At 45.2% G+C, this 17,880-nt stretch overlaps 2 long non-coding RNA genes across 2 annotated transcripts in view; both read left to right on the forward strand.

Moving 5' to 3' along the window:
- The first annotated feature begins 5,922 nt into the window (after positions 1 to 5,922).
- LOC128116372 (uncharacterized) lies at positions 5,923 to 15,625 on the forward strand. Its single transcript, XR_008220436.1, has 3 exons — positions 5,923 to 6,097; positions 7,373 to 7,487; positions 13,856 to 15,625. It is a non-coding gene; the product is annotated as an uncharacterized LOC128116372 (long non-coding RNA).
- Positions 15,626 to 16,989: 1,364 nt separating this feature from the next.
- Positions 16,990 to 17,880, forward strand: part of LOC128117179 (uncharacterized) — a 109,548-nt gene continuing 108,657 nt past the window's right edge. Inside the window, exon 1 of the long non-coding RNA XR_008220726.1 lies at positions 16,990 to 17,077. This is a non-coding gene — a long non-coding RNA (uncharacterized LOC128117179). The remainder of the gene's footprint in view (positions 17,078 to 17,880) is intronic.

The following is a 17,880-nucleotide window of genomic DNA, read 5'->3' on the forward strand; positions in this document are numbered from 1 at the left end:
TCATCAGAGACCTTTCAGGGGGTCTTGGCTGGTTAAACCTGATGTATCTTAATCTTGAACAAATCCATAGCCTTTGGCTTTCTGTGGGAACAAAAGCAGAGTCTCCTTTCCAAAACAACACATCCTTACATCCAAATTTTGAAGTCAAGGTATCTTTAAAATATACATATTGGTTTAACTCAACATCTTTTACGATCAAATGTTTTTCTGCAGTTAAAAATCCCAAAGACAACACAATCCAGATTCTCTGTGTAATATTCATCTTTACGTGGCTTATTTTTTATATTAATTTTACTGTCTCTTTAAAGACTTTATTTTTTATTTATTATTATTATTTTTTTTTTTTGGTTTTTCGAGACAGGGTTTCTCTGTGTAGCTTTGCGCCTTTTCCTGGAACTCACTTGGTAGCCCAGGCTGGCCTCGAACTCACAGAGATCAGCCTGGTTCTGCCTCCCGAGTGCTGGGATTAAAGGCGTGCGCCACCACCGCCCGGCTTAAAGACTTTATTTTTTAAAACTATGTATTTGTGGGGCTGGAGAGATTGCTCAGAGGTTAAGAGCCCTGCTTGTTCTTCCAAAGGTCCTGAGTTCAATTCCCAGCAACCACATGGTGACTCACAACCATCTGAAATGAGATCTGGTGCCCTCTTCTGGCCTGCAGGGATATGTGCAGGCAGAACACTGTATACATAATAAATAAATCTTTTAAAAAAAAAGAAAAAAAACTATGTATTTGTTTATATAACTATATATCACCTTTTTTGTCTCTTTCAAGACTACGTATATTTTACACACATTGTAAACTATTACATCTGAATCTGTCTTATTGTGAATCTATTGCTTTAAACTGCAGCATTTGTAAGACTGAAACGGCGGTGATATGGCTGCTGGCTCTGCCCACCTCAACTTCCCAACATGGCTACATTTACTGTCAGCTCTGGGAGCTGTCGTGGGTCTATGCTTTTATCCAAGCAGTGTGTAGCCCAGAAACCTCTTTTTTTGTTTTGTACTAGCAAAGGCTAAATCCACCATGCAGCTTAATGTGCCACTTGCAGAAGCCTCATTCCTGCCATAGGCAGGTCGAGTGCGCACGCACGCTAGGAACCCACAAGTAGCTCAAACTGGCAGGCTGCTGCTCATTTGAGAGAGACAATTAGGAACTGTTTTTAGCTCCGTTTTAGAATCTTTTCTCTCAGTTTTTAGGTGGAAACTCTTGCCACCACGTTGGACGCCATTTGTAGCTAGATTTGTCCTGACTGTGGGCCAGGCAGGAAAACTCTAGCTACAGAAAACAGTGTTTGGAGCACACTGAGCAGGCTGTAGCTTTATCCTTGGGTGAGAAGGGGTGACTTGGAGCCAGACTTTTCTTTCTTTCTTTTTTTTTTTTTAAGATTTCTTTATTTATTATGTATACAGAAGAGGGTGCCAGATCTCATTACAGATGGTTGTGAGCTACCATGTGGGTGCTGGGAATTGAACTCAGGACCTCTGGAAGTCCTGAGCAGTTGGTGCTCGGTGCTCTTAACCTCTAAGCCATCTCTCCAGCCCCAGACTTTTCTTATGAACACAAAGCATTTGGCCTTAAACCCACCACCATCCTATAGTTCCTGGAATTGGTTCTTTTACTAGACAGTGACTGTATTCATGAACTTGAAGATTGTTCTGCTGTTTCCTTTGGTCTGTCTCCTTAGTGTATAGTTGAGAGCCAGGTGTCCTGAGTTCTGGTCTTGTCTCTGCTGCCAACTAGCAATGTGACCTTGCCGAACCACTCAGGTCCTTCAGTGGGTTGAGTCTTAATTTTTTAACATGAGAAGGCAGAAGGAATGGTTTTTAAGATCCTACTTATTAAAACATTCTGGCATTTTTCTCTGGCTCTTCTTTGTGTTGTTTTTGTCTTGTTAGTTAGCTTTGTTTTCTCTTCTCTGGCTGATCTGCGGTCTTACTCTTAACTAGTCTCTCTACGGTAGGCAGTCTGGTCCTGCAGCCTGCCAGCTCTTCACAAACACCCATTGTTGGAATTTTAAGGATATCATAAATAACGCTCCCTCCTAATTTTGGAACCAACTGATAACCGAGACACAGGAAACAACAGATGGTTATGCCAGGGTTAGAGCTGCAGCCACATTGGCTTGTTAGTCCTGTGATGCTGAACATAACCCGTGTCATACCACAAAGCTGGAGTCTTCTTTTGTTGACTGACTTCTGTCATGTGTGAGTAGGTCAGCTTGCTCATGTCCTGTGAGCCCACCAGCTTTCCAAACAAAAGGCAGCAGCCAAAATCCTGAAACCGGAAGGTAAAAACTGGGCATGCTCAAAGCTGCTTGACAAACTCACTAATCTCAGAAGTCACGGTAAAGGAGAGGGGCAGAGGGGCTGGGAGTATTTCTGTGCTCAATGAGTCTCTTAACCTCTAGCTCCTCAGATCACCTGGAAAGCTTAAAGTGCAGTGTTACAGTTGCAGCACTTGGGAGAGAAGGCAGGATGGTCAAGAGTTCAAGGTCATCCTGGGCTACACAGAGACCTTATCTTAAAAAATAAAATAAAATAAAAAATCAAACCCCAAGCAAACAAACAATCCAACAAAATGAAACAGATTGCTGGGCCCTACTGCCAACACTTTTAAATTCATCAGGTCCAGAATTTGCACGTTTTACAACTTTCCAGGTGACATAAGAGGCTGAACACCAGAAGCGTGTCCATGTGTGCAAAAGAAGTGAGGGAAACACATCCCCAGTGAACACTACCCCTAGATTAAGAACCACCACCTTCTGTGTCTTCGTGACTCCCCTGCCCCCACACACAGATTGTCCATCCCTGGTACTCCCCTTGGCACCCAGCCAAGTGCTAGGCACATAAGAAGTTTTAATACCTAGCCGCATTGAACTGAGCTTTATACATTTTCACAGTGCAAGAGCTTCCTTCCTTTAAGGCTAGCACTGGCTTGCTCCCCTAAAGTCATCCTTTAGGAGGCTTCTTTGACAAACAGCTGCTTTCCCTGTCCTTCTAGCGTCTAGAATTGTGCCAGCTGCTGTTCCCAATTTTGCTTTTCTTCAGCCCTCCCTGAAGACTATCCTGTCTGTCCATTCTAGTGGGATCTTGCTCTGAGCAAGGGCTACCTGTAGTCCTCCCTCCTGACCTCCTCCCTCAGCCCTGACTCAAAGAACAAGGGATAATAACCCCCTGGAGCAAGAGAATGCCAGGAGCAACCTCCTTAGGTCTCACTCTGCATTCCCATGGAATTCTGGGAGGGGCAAGAGGTAGTGAGGTGAAGAGAAGGCTCACCTCTCTGTAGTTGCCTCCGTGGAATCTGAAGACAGACAGACTCCAGCGTGGGCACAGTGGGCATCTTTCCTAGAGCTGTCACTGGCACAGAAGAGCCTGTATTTTTCTTTTGTATTTAAATACATTTGCTCTGGGCAAGAAGAGATGGGAAGCTACTTTCTTACTCCTGGGGTTTCTGAAATATTCCCAACAACGGGCCGGTGACCGCAGTGTAACCGTAGCAGAATTATCCAAAGTCCTGCCAGAGCCCTATGGATGCCTTTCTGAGAAACTGATACTAAAACCTTGTGAGAACATCTACCGTTCTTTGCTGGGCGTGGGGGGGAGGTTTAATCATTCCCAATTTAGAGAGCAAGCCTGGTACTGAAGTAAGAATGGCTAGTAACTACACGGGGATTGGGACATCCTTTCTTTGGAAGGGGAAGGTGTGAGCAGAAACTGAGAAAGGTGTTTGGTAAGAGGTGCTTCCTTAAGGAGGATGCCTGTGGAGCAATTTGGGAAATAAAGAAGGGATAGGCAGATTGGAAAAGACATGGGACAGTAATTCTAGGATACATGGACCTCTGGAGCCATGGGTGAGTGAGGCTCTTGTGAAGGATGCACTTTTCCACACTTGCTGTGGAATTTATGAGCCAGGTTTGTGTTGTGTATTGTGCCATGGAGGGAGATTTCTGAATCAGGAAGGTATGAGGTATGATTCTCATTGCTGTCTAGAGGATAGATAGACAGATGGAATTGGATAGATGGACTCTTCCTGTGAGACTGTTATGGAAACTGCTATAATCATTTAGATCCTCACTCTTCCAAGTATGATCCATGGGCCAGTATTACAGGCCTCACCCGGGAGCTCGTTAGGAATGTAGAGTCTTGGGCCATAATTCAGGCTCCTGAATCAGAATCTGCATTTTTAACAAGCTCTCTGAGTGACCCGCATGCTCTTGAAACTCCAAGAAGCACCAGGCTGGATCATCAGTGAGGTCACCAGGCCAGGGATATGGACACATGGTAGAAAGCAGGAAGGATCTGAGAACTGTGGACTTGAGAGCTCAAGAGGAGGGGCTGGGAAAGTTGAATTGGGGAGGAAGGGAAGAGTGTGGGTATTGGCTCACCTCCTTGTCTCCAGGCCTCCCACACCAGTCGCTATGGTCTGGCATTCTGCCTACTTTGAGAAAATGCCTGCTGTGCCCACGCTGGAGTCTGCCTGGTCCTCAGGGGCCTCCCTGGGGCAGGTATTGCATAGTTTGGGACTGCGGCCAATTTTGTTTCCCTTGTTTCGTATGGATGGACTGAAAGGGACTAGGGAGGTCATATCAGTCATGCCCCCGCCTGAGGGTTGTACTGTCCCTTAATCGAGTGAGTGACAATTTGATGATAGTAATGATACTAATTGAGGCGGCTATGGGGGTGGAGGGATGGAGGTAGGAGTTTTTAACTATCCGTAATGGGAACTTGAATATTTTCAACTTTCAAAGGCTTTAAGGAGAGACCAGATGACTGCTTGGTTAAAGGGTTATACAGTGGCAGGGGCCAAATTAATGCTTTTAAAAAGTCCTTGTGATGATTTTTAATGGGATAATGACAAGTGAAATATACAAGGCATGGAATTCCAGAGACCTGGAGGCACAGTTGATGGGGACGTGTTTCCAGGTGGGCATTTGAGAATTTTCTTAAGCTTCTGAGAATCTTATATACTTTGTTTACAGTAAGAGTGGATGACAAAGAAGGTCAATATTAGAGGGAAATGTGTTGAGATAAACACAAAGACTATTTTTTCTGGGTTAATGGGGACAGTTAAGGACAGTGGGAAGGTGAAAACTCCAGCTGGCCAAGCATGTTGTGGGTGCACTAGTTTGGTTGGAAGGCCTCAGAGGGGCCCCTGGAATGGAGATGCACAAAGCGAATTATCAACGTCTCCCTTTGGGGCTGGGAAGAAGGCAGAGTGAGTAAGGCATTTGCTGCACAGGACAGTCCCAAGGACCTGAGTTTGGGTTTCAAGAACAGAACACACATCAGAAGCCCAGCATAGCAGTGTGCACGTGTAACTGTAGTGCTGGGGTACTGGAGACAGGAAGATCCCTGGAGCTTGCTGGCCTGCTGGTCTAGTCCGGTCAGTGAGCTCCAGGTTCAGTGAGAGACCTTATCTCAAAACGTGAGGTGGAGAGTGACTGAGGGAGACACTGGGGTGTTGACCTCTGGTCTTCACATGTGTGTGTGTGCACATATACCAGCACGTGCAGATACATACAACATAAAAGAATTAAAAAACAACAACGCTTTCTTTGACCTCGGGCATGTTGGGTCATGCAATCCCAGCATTTGGAGGCTGGGACAGAAGAATCACAAGTTTGAGGCCAGGATGGGGTAGGTAGTAACATCCCATCTCCAAACAAAACAAAACAAAACAAAAACCTTTCCTGCCTTGAGAACTCTCCAGTCTACTCTCAGAGGTATGGTGTTTTAAGGTGACAAGGGCATGCGGACGCCACAATGAAAGGAAAATAATCAAATCAATGTGTGGAAAAATTGGCTTAAAATTTAAGAACAGGACTTGTATTTAAAGAGACTAAATTGTATTTTGGGTTCAAATAAGTTCTTGGATTTCCACATTCTTTTGCTCTCCATGTGTCTGCTTAGTCTCATGAGGTTTTTGGAATGCCTAAGAGAAAAAACCAGCTCTTCTGCACGTGACTTCTTCACATCGCTCATGCCTGCTACAATGATGATAGTAATCGCTGTGGTTCACTGAATACCCTGCCTTATATGTCATTCTAAATGCTTTGCATAATGAGTATGAACCAGTGCAACTGTTCTGTGAGGTAAGTGGAGTTACCGATTCTTTACAGAGGTTGAGACTGCGGCTCTGAGAGTGTAGGTAATTTGTGCGAAGCAAGGATGGAAGCCATCGCATGTACTCCATGTGAGCAAAGCTCATGCTGCTGGCCTCCGAGCTAAAAAAAAACCCGCACAGAGGAGCCTCTCGGCACCACATAGTCGATCACCAAAGAGCACTGGTGTATTAAAAGACCGTGTGCCATTCCAAATAGTGAATAATGAAATTTTTTTTTGTTTGTTTTTTGGTATGTAGTCAGAGATACAGTGGCACATGCAAGCTTTTACTCAGACATTCTCTCATTCCCCTTCACTGTGCCCCACCCTGTAGTCAGTAACCTAGGAAGGGGGAAGGGTCGGGGATAAAGCTACACACTGGAAGTCATGTATGTATGAACGTAGTGTGGGCATGCATGTTTGCATTTGACTGGAAATATGTACCCAGGAGTTGGGTGTGTTTATTTCAGTAGGTCTATAAACAAGAGTGTGTTTGCTAGACTTTCTGTGTATGGTGTGTGTACAAATCCTGAGTGAGCTAAACCAGCTATAGGGAACTGGCTCCCTTCCACCTCTGGTCTTGGCTGATGTGTTTGTACCAAACCCTGATATTTATTTTTCATCCCCTCTCGAGGGAACCTCAATGAGTTTTCTTTCTGGGAAGTTTATGGCTAAGATGCTGGGCTGCTTTGGGGCCCCTATAAATCTGCTATAATCAGAGGAGGTCTGCGGAGAAAGAGAAACAGCAGCCGAGAGGCAGTGCTCTCTTGTCCTTCCGTTGCTAGCCCACTACACAGTCGCCCTTGTCTGCCCACCGCTCGCTCTCCTGGGGCCCTTGCGAAGGTGCTCAAAGAAACCACTCATTTCCTTCCCTGCGCCCCTTCCACGTGGGAGGCTGTATTTTGGTTATTCCAGAAAAGGAGAACTCAAAAATCCATTAATTAAGACATCTAGACTTGAGACTGAGAATGTTGTTTAAACATTGGTTTGTTTCATTAAAAAAAAAAAAAAAAAAAAATCCAGCCTGGGCATCTGCAAGGTGGTAGAGGAGCTGAATGTCAGTGCGCTTCCCTAGGAACTTTACAAAAAGGTCATCTGAGATGCTCCCTGGAAGCAGGGTGCTGGGTGACCCAGACTTTATCAGAAGGCAGACCCAACAGAGGACCCTCCCCTCCATCTTCCAGTGGAGGTAGTTGGGAGATTTTTTTTTTTTTTTTATGAGGGATTTTTATGACAAACTTTACTTTACATTTGACATTTAACAGCATCTTCTGTCCTGGGCATGAGGAAATATAGATATTTATTGACATAGGATGTCAGAAGATCAAGGAAAATTGACTCTGGAGAAGGAAGGAGGAGGGGTTTTAACTCTTTGCTCAGGTATGCAAATTACCCAACTTAATTTGTGTCGCATATGCTTTTCTGTGCTTGGCACGTTTCTCAGTAATGAGATTAAGAAATCATTTCATTGTTAATAAAGAACTCAGTGGGGGGGGGAGGAGAGACAAGTAGATGGGACTTAATGGGCACCCTGCCCTGTCTGAACCCTGCATATTCCAGAAATGAGGTAGGGACAAGAGCCTAGACTTGGGTCTTTGTCCTTGTCCCCGCTCTCCAAAGCCCCACACATATTCTTGCAGCGTTAGCTTGAGCCTTATGGGGTTTGCATTTCAAGGAAAGTTCAATGTCAGAGGATGCCTCCGAATCAAGAGCTCTTTCCTGTAACTGTGTCTCCCCTGGAACGTCCTATTCAGCCTCCTGGAACCTTATCATCATGGCTGCCTTGCTCAAGCTCAGCCCTTTGAATTCCTGAAGTCCTTGTCTGCGGCAGTCTTGCTATACCTGGGCTGTTTATTTATTTTAGCAGTTCTGGGAATCTATGTGTGCTGGGCAAGCACTCTTCTCTGAGCTGGAGCCCAGGCCCTTGTTTATTTTTATGTTCTCTACATAGTGCTTACACAGAGCTGGAGAATTATTAAGTTTACTGAGTGGTGTACAGTTAGTTGTAGGGAAAGGCAGGTGTGGAGGCAGGTAGGGGTGTTGTGACTCTGCTAATAACATCTGGACAGGATAACAGGAATTTTTATCCCATGGTAGGTTTGTTCCATTATATTTTATTAATCATTGGCTTTTCCTTTTATTCAAATATGTTTTTTTTATAATGGGAGATAGAAAATAAACCAGGGAACAAGCAACCAAATAATTACAAATTGTGACACATATCTGACCACAATAGATAAATCTTGTACCAGAGAGTAATAGGAAGCTGTCTTAAGGAGGTGGGGGAGAGATTTTTCTGGTCACTGTAATATATTTATCCTACTGTGGTTATGAGTTAATTCCATTTGTAACTCGGATAACAATGTGAGATCAATAGTAGGAGACTAACAGCCTCTCCACCAGGGGGCGTTTGCCAACTCAACCCTGGTTTGGCGCCTTCCTTTGTCCAGCCTCCCAAACTGTTTTCGGCTTTGGGAAGAAGGGTGGAAGTCAGGGCCCTCCCCTTGCCTCAGGATGGACCCTGCCTCCTCTTCTTTAGCCTAGCAGTTAGCAAGCAAAACAGGTGTTAAGAGCTTTGATCTTGCTAGAGACTTGGAGACAGATCAAGGTAGAGGCCTCTGGAATAATGCCCCTGGATGTGAGAAGCAGGGGAGAGGTGAGACGGAGATAGGCAGAGAGGCAGATTGCTTTCACAGAGACTCCCCTTTTTCCTCCATTCTCAGCTCAGTAGGTTCTGGGTTCTGTACTTCTTCAGGGTGCGGGGTGGGGCCTTCAGGCTTTAGAGGGGGAAAGATGTCTCCTGCATGACTTTAGCGACCCCCCCTGGACATTCCTAGATCTCTGCTGTAGTTAGAGACACCCAGGATTGTGAGAAGCATTTAATCTGCCCGTTTCCCAGCAGCTTCATGTTTTTCCATTCTTGGGGCTTACCCCTGACGACTGTCCTGCTTGTACCCTCTTAGTACAGGTGTTGGTAGCATTAGCTCATGTCTCTTCCAGAGGACAGATACCATCCTTAACCCTTGCTTCCCACTGAGGTAACCCACTTTGGTTTTTAGCTCAGGTTAATGGTTCCTCTTCTCACAGAGGATGTGGACACTTTGTATCACTGAGTGCGTGTTATTTCAGTTAATGCAAATCTGCCTAATTGATGCCATAGTCCTCACTTCTCCTTATCCATCTCACTCCATTGGGACCAGCTTCTCTGCAAGAGTTGACCTTAATAAGGAAAGAGGCTGTTCTTCTGCTTAACAGAAACCCTATCTCTTTATACCACAGTCCAGACATGAAGGACCCACATGTCTAGTTTTGAAGAGGTGTTTGTTGTAGAAGATAGAACAATAATTGTTTCAATAGGGGCATACACAGGAAAGACATCTGATGGCCAGAGATGGACTAGCACCTGAGTGGTGCTTATCAAACCTTTAAAGTCAGACAGACGAATTCTTGTCTAAGCTGAGCCACACATTGCAACTAAAAGCAGAAGCATGCAGGAGCAGTTGCATTCCTTGTGTCTGCACTGGGCTGGAAGCTGAGATTAGGGCCTGAAGCTGGCTTTGAACCTTCTTAAGGAGCTTCATGCTGTGGGTGCATGTTAATTAGCGTACAATAGAAAGTAACATTGCCGAGGTTCAAGCGACGGCTCAGTGGACCACAGCACTTGCTGTGCAAGCGTGAGGACCTGAGGTTGGATGCCAGAGCCCATGTAACAAGCTGGGTGTGGCCATGTGCACGCCTGTTTCCCAATACAGACGCTGCCTTGCTATCTGTGGACATAGAGATGGGAGGGTTGCTGTGCAGCCCGACTCAAGGTTCAGGAAGAGATCCTGTCTCAAAAGAATAAGGTGGAAAGTGACAGAGCAGGATATCTGACATCCTCCTTTTTGCCTCTCTGCAAGCATGCTCACAAGTTCTCACACCTACACCTACACACACACACACACACACACACACACACACACACACACACACACACTGAATAACAAATAAAAAGAAATAAAAAGTAAAAATAACATTGCTTGAAAGGGAAATCAAAAAACAAAGTAAGACCATACATAGGCAGGAGAATGGTCCAGCTGACTGTCAAGTCCAAGAAGTCCAGGTTCAGCAGGGACAGACCTAGGCGCTTCTGAGATGCACTAACATCATTGTTCCTTAGGTGGAAGTCAGTTCTGGGTCTATCCTCAATGTTCTGGTTCTCTTTCCAGGCAGATGGGATAGGCCAGGGCAAGTTCTGGTGCCAGGGTTGGCATTAGTGTGGTGAATATGGCAAACTTTCTCAAGGGCTTACGTTGAGAAGATGGAAGGAGGAGGAGGAAGAGAGGATAGGCACTAGAGAGAAATTACTCCTTTTGGGTTCCTTGGACAGGGGGAGAATTTAGGAAAACTCACTGTCTGTGCTGACTGCCTTTTCGTACCTTATCCTTTCCCAACCATTTCCAAATGGCAGGGGCACTAGTAACTTCCTTATTTTTTTAAAAAGATCTATTTGTTTTCATTTCATTTGCACAGATGTTTTGCCTGCACGTATGTAAGTGCACTGTGTGCACACAGTGCCTGAGGAGGTCAGAAGAGGGTGTCAGATCCCCTAGAACTGGAGTTACAGAGGGTTGTGAACTGCCATGTTGATGCTGGGAACAGATTCCAGTCTTCTAAAAGAGCAGTAAGTGCTCTTTAGTTGCTGATCCATTTCTCCAGCACCTTCCCTAATTCTCTATGCCACATCTTATAGGCTTACCTTGTCAAGCTACCCTTGAGTATCCACCCCTGTGGGGTGTCTCAGGTAGGGACATCTTGATGGCCCACAAATAGCAGAGCAGCATCATGCTGTGCTTTCCTGTAGGTCTGCTGGTCCACACTGCCATCTCTCTCTGCTCTTCCTTCTTCTCCTCATCACGTTGATTTCTTTCTGAGGAATTGGAGAAAATGTCCTATATAGTTTATTCACTCCAATTTTGGCTGATTTTGTTTTGTAATTCTTACTCCACAAATGCTCCTGTCCTCACCTGCTTGTCCTCTAAGCCGGCCTAACCCCCACCCCATCTACCAGGCTCTTCTTATCTCTTTTCATTCTCACTTACGTTCCTTTTTCAGCCATTATCAATGATTTTGAAGAGGTACAAAGGAAGGCTTTTAGAGACAACACGAGTGAGAGAGTATAAATTAGGTAAAGCAAAAGTCATGTGGTTAGGCTCAGGAAGGACTTTCATGGGTGGTCTGAGATGCTGAGGTGAAGGTGTCTGAGACTTAGATATGGTTAAGTTAAGGGGTCAGGGGAAAAGGAATTCCTTGGGTTTATAGAGCAGTGTTTTGGCTTTTTAAGCCCATCCTTTCTTCTTCTCCTTCTTCTTCTTCTTCTTCTTCTTCTTCTTCTTCTTCTTCTTCTTCTTCTTCTTCTTCTTCTCCTCCTCCTCCTCCTCCTCCTCCTCCTCCTCCTCCTCCTCCTCCTCCTTTTTCTTTTTTTCTGGGATTATGATATAATGGATAATCTGTAAGGAGGTAGACAGGACAAAGTAATGCCTGGACTCTGGCTCTTTCCTAGCCTCAGTGGAAGTTACCTTCCTGGGGTCACATTATTCCTTAGACAGAGACTTAGTGTCTTGGCTTCACTTCATTGATAATTGGAAGTTGAATGGCTACAGAAACAAGGAGTTCTCTTGGGAGTGGCTTCCTGATTTTCATTTGTCTGAGAGAGAGAGAGAGAGAGAGAGAGAGAGAGAGAGAGAGAGAGAGAGAGAGAGAGAAAGAGAGAAAGAGAACGAGAACATATGTGTGTAGAGGTTAGCTGACCTTGAGTATCTTCACAATACCTCTCTGCCGTATGTGAGAGAGGATCCGTCACTGAACCTGGAACTCACAAATTCTGCTGGATTGGCTGGCCAGCAAGCCCTAGGGAGCCTTCTATCTTTGCTTCCCCAGAGCTGGTGTTACAGGTGCACACCAGTGCACCCGCCATTTTACTCAGGTGCTGGAGATCTGAATTCAAACCCTTATGATTGTATGAAAAGCACTACACCAGCTAAGCCATTTCCCAAGTTCCTCTTTACCCAGTTCTAATAGACCAAGGATAACCATGATGCTGAAAACGCTGGCACCTGCTGTTTACTGAGTACTCCAGGTCAACTACTCTACCTTTTATAATTCTTCAGGAGGTCTGTGGAACGGAGTGTTGTTCTCCTACAGAGAGAGACTGAAGCTTGAAGAAGTGAAGCTCTATTCCTGCTTTCTCAGCATGAGCATAGACAGACATCTTTAGGTTTATTTGGGAAAATCTCTCTCTCTCTCTCTCTCTCTCTCTCTCTCTCTCTCTCTCTCTCTCTCTCTCTCTCTCACCAGGGTTTCTGTGTGTAGCCCCAGCTGTCCTGGAACTAGTTATATAGACCAGGCTGGACTTGAACTCACAGAGATCCACCTGCCTCTACCTCCAGAGTGCTGGGATTGCAGGCATGCACCAGCACAGTCTGCCTATATATATATATGTGTGTGTGTGTGTGTGTGTGTGTGTATATACATATGTGTGTATGTGTATATATGTGTATATGTGTGTATATGTATATGTGTGTATATATATGTGTATATAAGTATGTATATATATATGTGTATGTATATATATATGTGTGTGTGTTAGCACAGCACTGAAAGGCACACTAGAACAGAGAGCACAGCTGTTTTTCTCAGTAGTGGTTAGGAGGATGGCTGGAACCTTTCAAGCAAAGCGAAGACTCCTTTTCTAGGTTGAGAGCACTATGTGGCTTATAGGAACCACGGGTTTAGTGAAGTGAATGTCCTTGGTCAGTTTAGAATCTGAGGTTTGTGAGATCTCAGGGTAACCCATGATCACTACACAGAGGTGATAACTGTGGGGATTTATTGGCAGAAGACTCAGTATATGCTTTCTGGATTGTCTGTGGCAAAATTTCAGTTCTAGATTGGATTAGCTCAGGGGCACTCTTCCTACCCAAACTAATTCTTTTTTTCTGTCTTGATCCTTGTTTGACAACCCTGAAGGGATAGGATCTTCTAATATTTATTTGAATTAAACAGGAAGGATAAGTTAAATTTGTTATGAAATGTCACACAGTACTTTCTGGAGTCTACAGTAATCGAGAAGGCAGTCGTGCATGATCCTAATTAATTACCCAAATTTTAGAGAACCTAAATGTCACTTCAGCTTGGAATGGATCTTGGAGCAGGATATAGCTTGTGTTCTTGGACTTCACAACCTTTCAGACCAAATAGTGAAGCTTTTCTAAGGATATTTGAATTGTCTCAGGGTGATGAGAGATGGATTCTGTCTGGTCTCCACGGCTCACTTCTGAGCATATTAGTTCAAAAAAACCTAAACAAACAAACAAAAAACTAAACAAAAAAAATCCTGCAAAATTCAGGTGGGGTATTTTTTTTCTAATTAAATAAATTTGGGGCATTCTTTTTAACTGACACGTTTGCACACAGGTGCCCATGACAACTAGACTGGGCCTAGGAATCTATCTCACAAGCTCGAGGATTTGCAGCCTCCACCTGAAGAGTTGGGGGAGAAGCTTTTGCAGCTGGTGAAGGTGATAGAATCAGGCTGCTTTATAGACCTGAGAGAACCTAAGTGAGGGGAGGATGTGGAAGGGGGGAGGTTGGAATAAGCAGGCAGCTTGGGATGCTCCTTGGTACTGGCTCCTTGGCAACGGTTACTTAGCAACCTGCATTCACCTCTCTTGACTGCCTTCTCTCTCCTTCTTTCCTCCCACCCCCAGTCTCCCTCCCATTGCTGCTGCAAGGAGCTAGAGAGCTTGGAGTGAATGACAATTTGGAGAAACAGCCGCAGCCTGAAGATCTAAGAGGCTCTAAAGAAGATGGATAAGAAAATCGATGCATAATAAAAGCTGCAGGCAAAGCCACCTTGACAGAGGGCCGGCAGCTCTCTCTTACTGCCCTCCTTAGTTTCTCCAGGTTCAGGCCTCTGTGTTAACTACCATCCTCTTTTTTTCCACCCACCTTTTACTCTGTGTGTGTGTGTGTGTGTGTGTGTAAGTATGTGAGTGTGTGTGTATGGGGTATGTGTGTGTGAGTGTGTGTGTATAAGTGTATGAGTGTGTGTGTATGGGGTGTGTGTGTGTGTATGGTGTGTGTGTGTATGGTGTGTGTGTGTATGGTGTGTGTGTATAGTGTGTGTGTGTGTGTGTATAGTGTGTGTGTGTGTGTGTGTGTGTGTGAGGAGTGGTATTTACCTTTGGAATGGAAAAGGAAGGAACATCTGGACATGAAAAATGTATATGAGAGGTGTGCAGGGGTGCTAGCATGAAGGAGGGGAGAAGGGCAAGGCAAGGATTATGGAATGCACTTTGAACAGGGGCTTGAATTGCACCATAAAGTAGTATCTTTAATAAAAACAAACAAAAAACCCCTAACAATGGATATAGGAAGACATGATATAAAACATGTAAGTTATCTTCTCTGCGGTGTTAAAAAAAAAACGAAAGCATAAGCAATACTCCTGAAAGGGGAGGGCTGGAGCATGGCTTAGATAAATGAGACTCTGTACATGTAACTAGCTTCTACTCACACATAGTGGGGATATAGTAAGTACTACTTTCCTTGCTTTCTTAGAAGCTGGAATGAAGGAAAGGATATTTTGGAGGTCGTTGCTGGCCTGAGACTCTATGGATCAATTCTATGATTGCTAGTGTATTTTATTCTTGATATCTTCCCGTTTACAATTGCAGGAAGTCATTTATGCTATCAAACTTACCCCATTTTGTTGAAATTAAGACACTTAAGTAATTGTCCAGCCATCATTCCTTAGTGTTCTGGAGCACCAGTTGGGGGTCACCCTGTCTACCTCTGATTCAAGGTGTAAGTTGTATGAGCAGCCAGTGAATAGAAGTCCAAGTGAGGTCAAATCCATGTGTTCTTTGACAGTCACACTGACACCATTGTGAAGGGTTTTCATAAGGAGGTGGTTGTTCAGAGTTTGAAGTTCTGCCCTCTAGGACGGAGAGGAAGGATCACGGGGTGGGAGATGTGACTTTGAACAGTGCTGTTCCAGGGAGCTGTGTGAGCCTAGGGTGAGAGTTGGAGGCTGGAGGAACGCACTGCTGTCATTGACTCTGGCTCATGTGCTAAAATCCCTTCTACTTTTTGCTTTCTCTCAAGCAGGGCATCGGCTGTCGACAAGGTATCTCTTTCCTGTCGTTCAAAGCATGCCAGAAGCTCCTTTGTTTAAAGCATGGCTTTCTGGAGTAGAGGAGTACCAGTGTCTTCCTGGGTCTCATCCTGACGGGGCTCAGATCTGGTCCCTGGTTGCTAACCCCTCCCCACCCTCATATGTCAGGTTCCACCCTTCCCTCTCATTTTGCACTTATCTTAGTCTCCATTCTTAATAATACTTCTGACTTCTGTGGGATATTATTATTTAATATCTCAACCTATAATCTGATTTTCCCCTGTTTGCTCCTTTGTCTCTTATTTATTATATCAGTGTGATGACATTATGAGACTTTAAAGTATAGGAAGACTATGTGTAATTTCTCTGTATGATACCCAGCCCAGTGTGTACAGACAGACAAGGGAAGAAAAGCTTATGACTGTGCCCTTATGTCCAGGTGCCTCTTCTATCAAAGCCACATTCCGCAATCCCGTCTTTGTGGTCTTCTCCCGTCACTGCCCACCTATTCCCCCCCTGACTTATCCACTCTATTTTTCATCATTCTGTAACTCAGACTCTTTTTATGTTTCATTCCAAACATAAAACACTCAAAATATTATTGAGGGGGAGGAGGAGCCCTTGGTGTAAGAAGGCGGCCGGCTGCACAAGTCAGAGCTTGAGAAATGCATACAAATGAGGCGGCAAGCTGGAGAGGCCTATAGTATACGCGAGGGCCTGGAAAAGTGGCTTGATTAGGGAAGCCTTCCTGGAGGAGGAAACTGCTGGTCTGGGCTTTAAAAAACTGGAAGGGACAGAAGGGAAAAACTAAATGGATAAGGACGTGCCCAGCAGAAGTCCGTGCGCTGGCGGCACAATAGGAGCAGGCTTCCTTAGCCTCCAGTGGAGTGACCATTGTAGAGCCACTGCGTGAAGCCTGAGCTCTAAAGCTTATGCACAGGAATCATGATTCGCCACTAGGAATAATAGTGAGTGAGTCTCTGCTGGCCCCTGAGAAAGGGAAGGTCAGGGTCACGGTGAAGGTTGTTGTTCAGTGGAAAATGGCGAGGTGGAAAACAGAGGCTCCCAGGAGTTCCTTCTGTCTTGAATCTGACCAGAGACCTGGTCAATGACCTGTCTAGGGTGTGGGGGGAAGAGGGAGGTGGAGGACACCTGGGTGGGGAGGGGGTGAGGAGACAGGGAGCACATTGTTCTTCAGAGCTTGCATCACAGACTTTGCTCCTTTGAACAAAACCCTCTGTTTTCAGCTGGGCTGACTCATCCCTCCCTTTCCCCTTCGCCCGCTGCCGCCGCCGTTGGAGCTCCTGCATCCCAGGCAGACCTCCGTGCTGCCGGTGGCTGCCGTCCTGGGCGAGGACGACGCCACTGGGGAAGGACTCCGGGCTTCTTTCCTCCTCTTTTGCCTGTTTCTCACACCCTTCCCTGGATCTATCCCTGAACAAAGGGAACTGGAAAGGAGCCTTTCAGATTCCTTTCCTTCCGGGTTGGATGACCCTTGACCCATTTTTGAATAAATGTAGACGTGATGGGCTTTCCTGGATCCTCAGTCTGCTGCTGCTCAGGTCTCCGTCCCCAAGCACTATTGGAATTCCGAGAAAGGAGGGAGAATTAGGGTGGGATGGTGGTGAAAACCTCATGGAAGGACAAAATTTTAAGGGAAAAATTAAGACTAGAACATTCTATGTGAATGGAACGACATATGGGCTGGTTTTTTTTTTTTTTTTTTTTTTTTTTGTCAACTTGACACAAGCTAGGGTCGTTTGGGAAGAGGGAGCCACAAAGGAGAAAATGCCTCTGTCAGACTCGCCTGTGGGTAAGTCTGTGGGGTATTTTTTTAAATTTAATTTAATTTTTTAGTTGATGATTGTTGTGGGAAGGCCCAGCTCAATATGGGTGGTGCCGCTTCCAGGCAGATTGGTCCTGGGTAGGGTAAGAAAGCAGGCTGAGCAAGCCATGGGGAGCAAGCCAGTGAGCAGCATTCATCCATGGCCTCTGCTTCAGTGCCAGCCTCCAGGTTCCTGCCTTGAGCTCCTTCCCTGACTTCCCTCCATGATGGACTGTGATGTGGAATAAACCCTCTCCTCCCAAGTTGCTTTTGGTCCTGGTGTTTATCACAGCAACAGACACTAACTAGGACAGGATATAACTATGGACTCAAGTAAGCACAAGACACTCTGTACTTTCCACAGAACTTTTTAGGGTCATGAATGATACCTATTCCCCTTTGACTTTTCAGCCTGTCAAATATGATAAGCAGATGTTTAGTCTTGAGAAGCTGAGGCAGGAGGATTGCTATAGATCTGAGGCCACTCAGGTCTGCAGAGTGAGATTCTCTCTTTAAAAAAGAAATGTAGATTCTTTGTGGAGGTGTACACCTAAGATACCAGCTTGTGGGAGGTAGAGGCAGGAGGATTGTTGCAGGTTCGATGTCAGCCTGCTCTATAATAAGAAGTTACAGCTTGGGCTACAGTGTGAAACACACACACACACACACACACACACACACACACACACACACACACGAAATGAAACGAAACAAGAAATAGAACCTTAGGCTCCACTGGAGAGGTTGAAATGACAACCAGAACTGTCCAAATGAGATTCTTCTGGAGGCTG

This window comes from Peromyscus californicus, unplaced genomic scaffold (genome assembly GCF_007827085.1).
Source record: "Peromyscus californicus insignis strain IS unplaced genomic scaffold, ASM782708v3 Scaffold_20__1_contigs__length_68692818, whole genome shotgun sequence".
Lineage (NCBI taxonomy): Eukaryota > Metazoa > Chordata > Mammalia > Rodentia > Cricetidae > Peromyscus > Peromyscus californicus.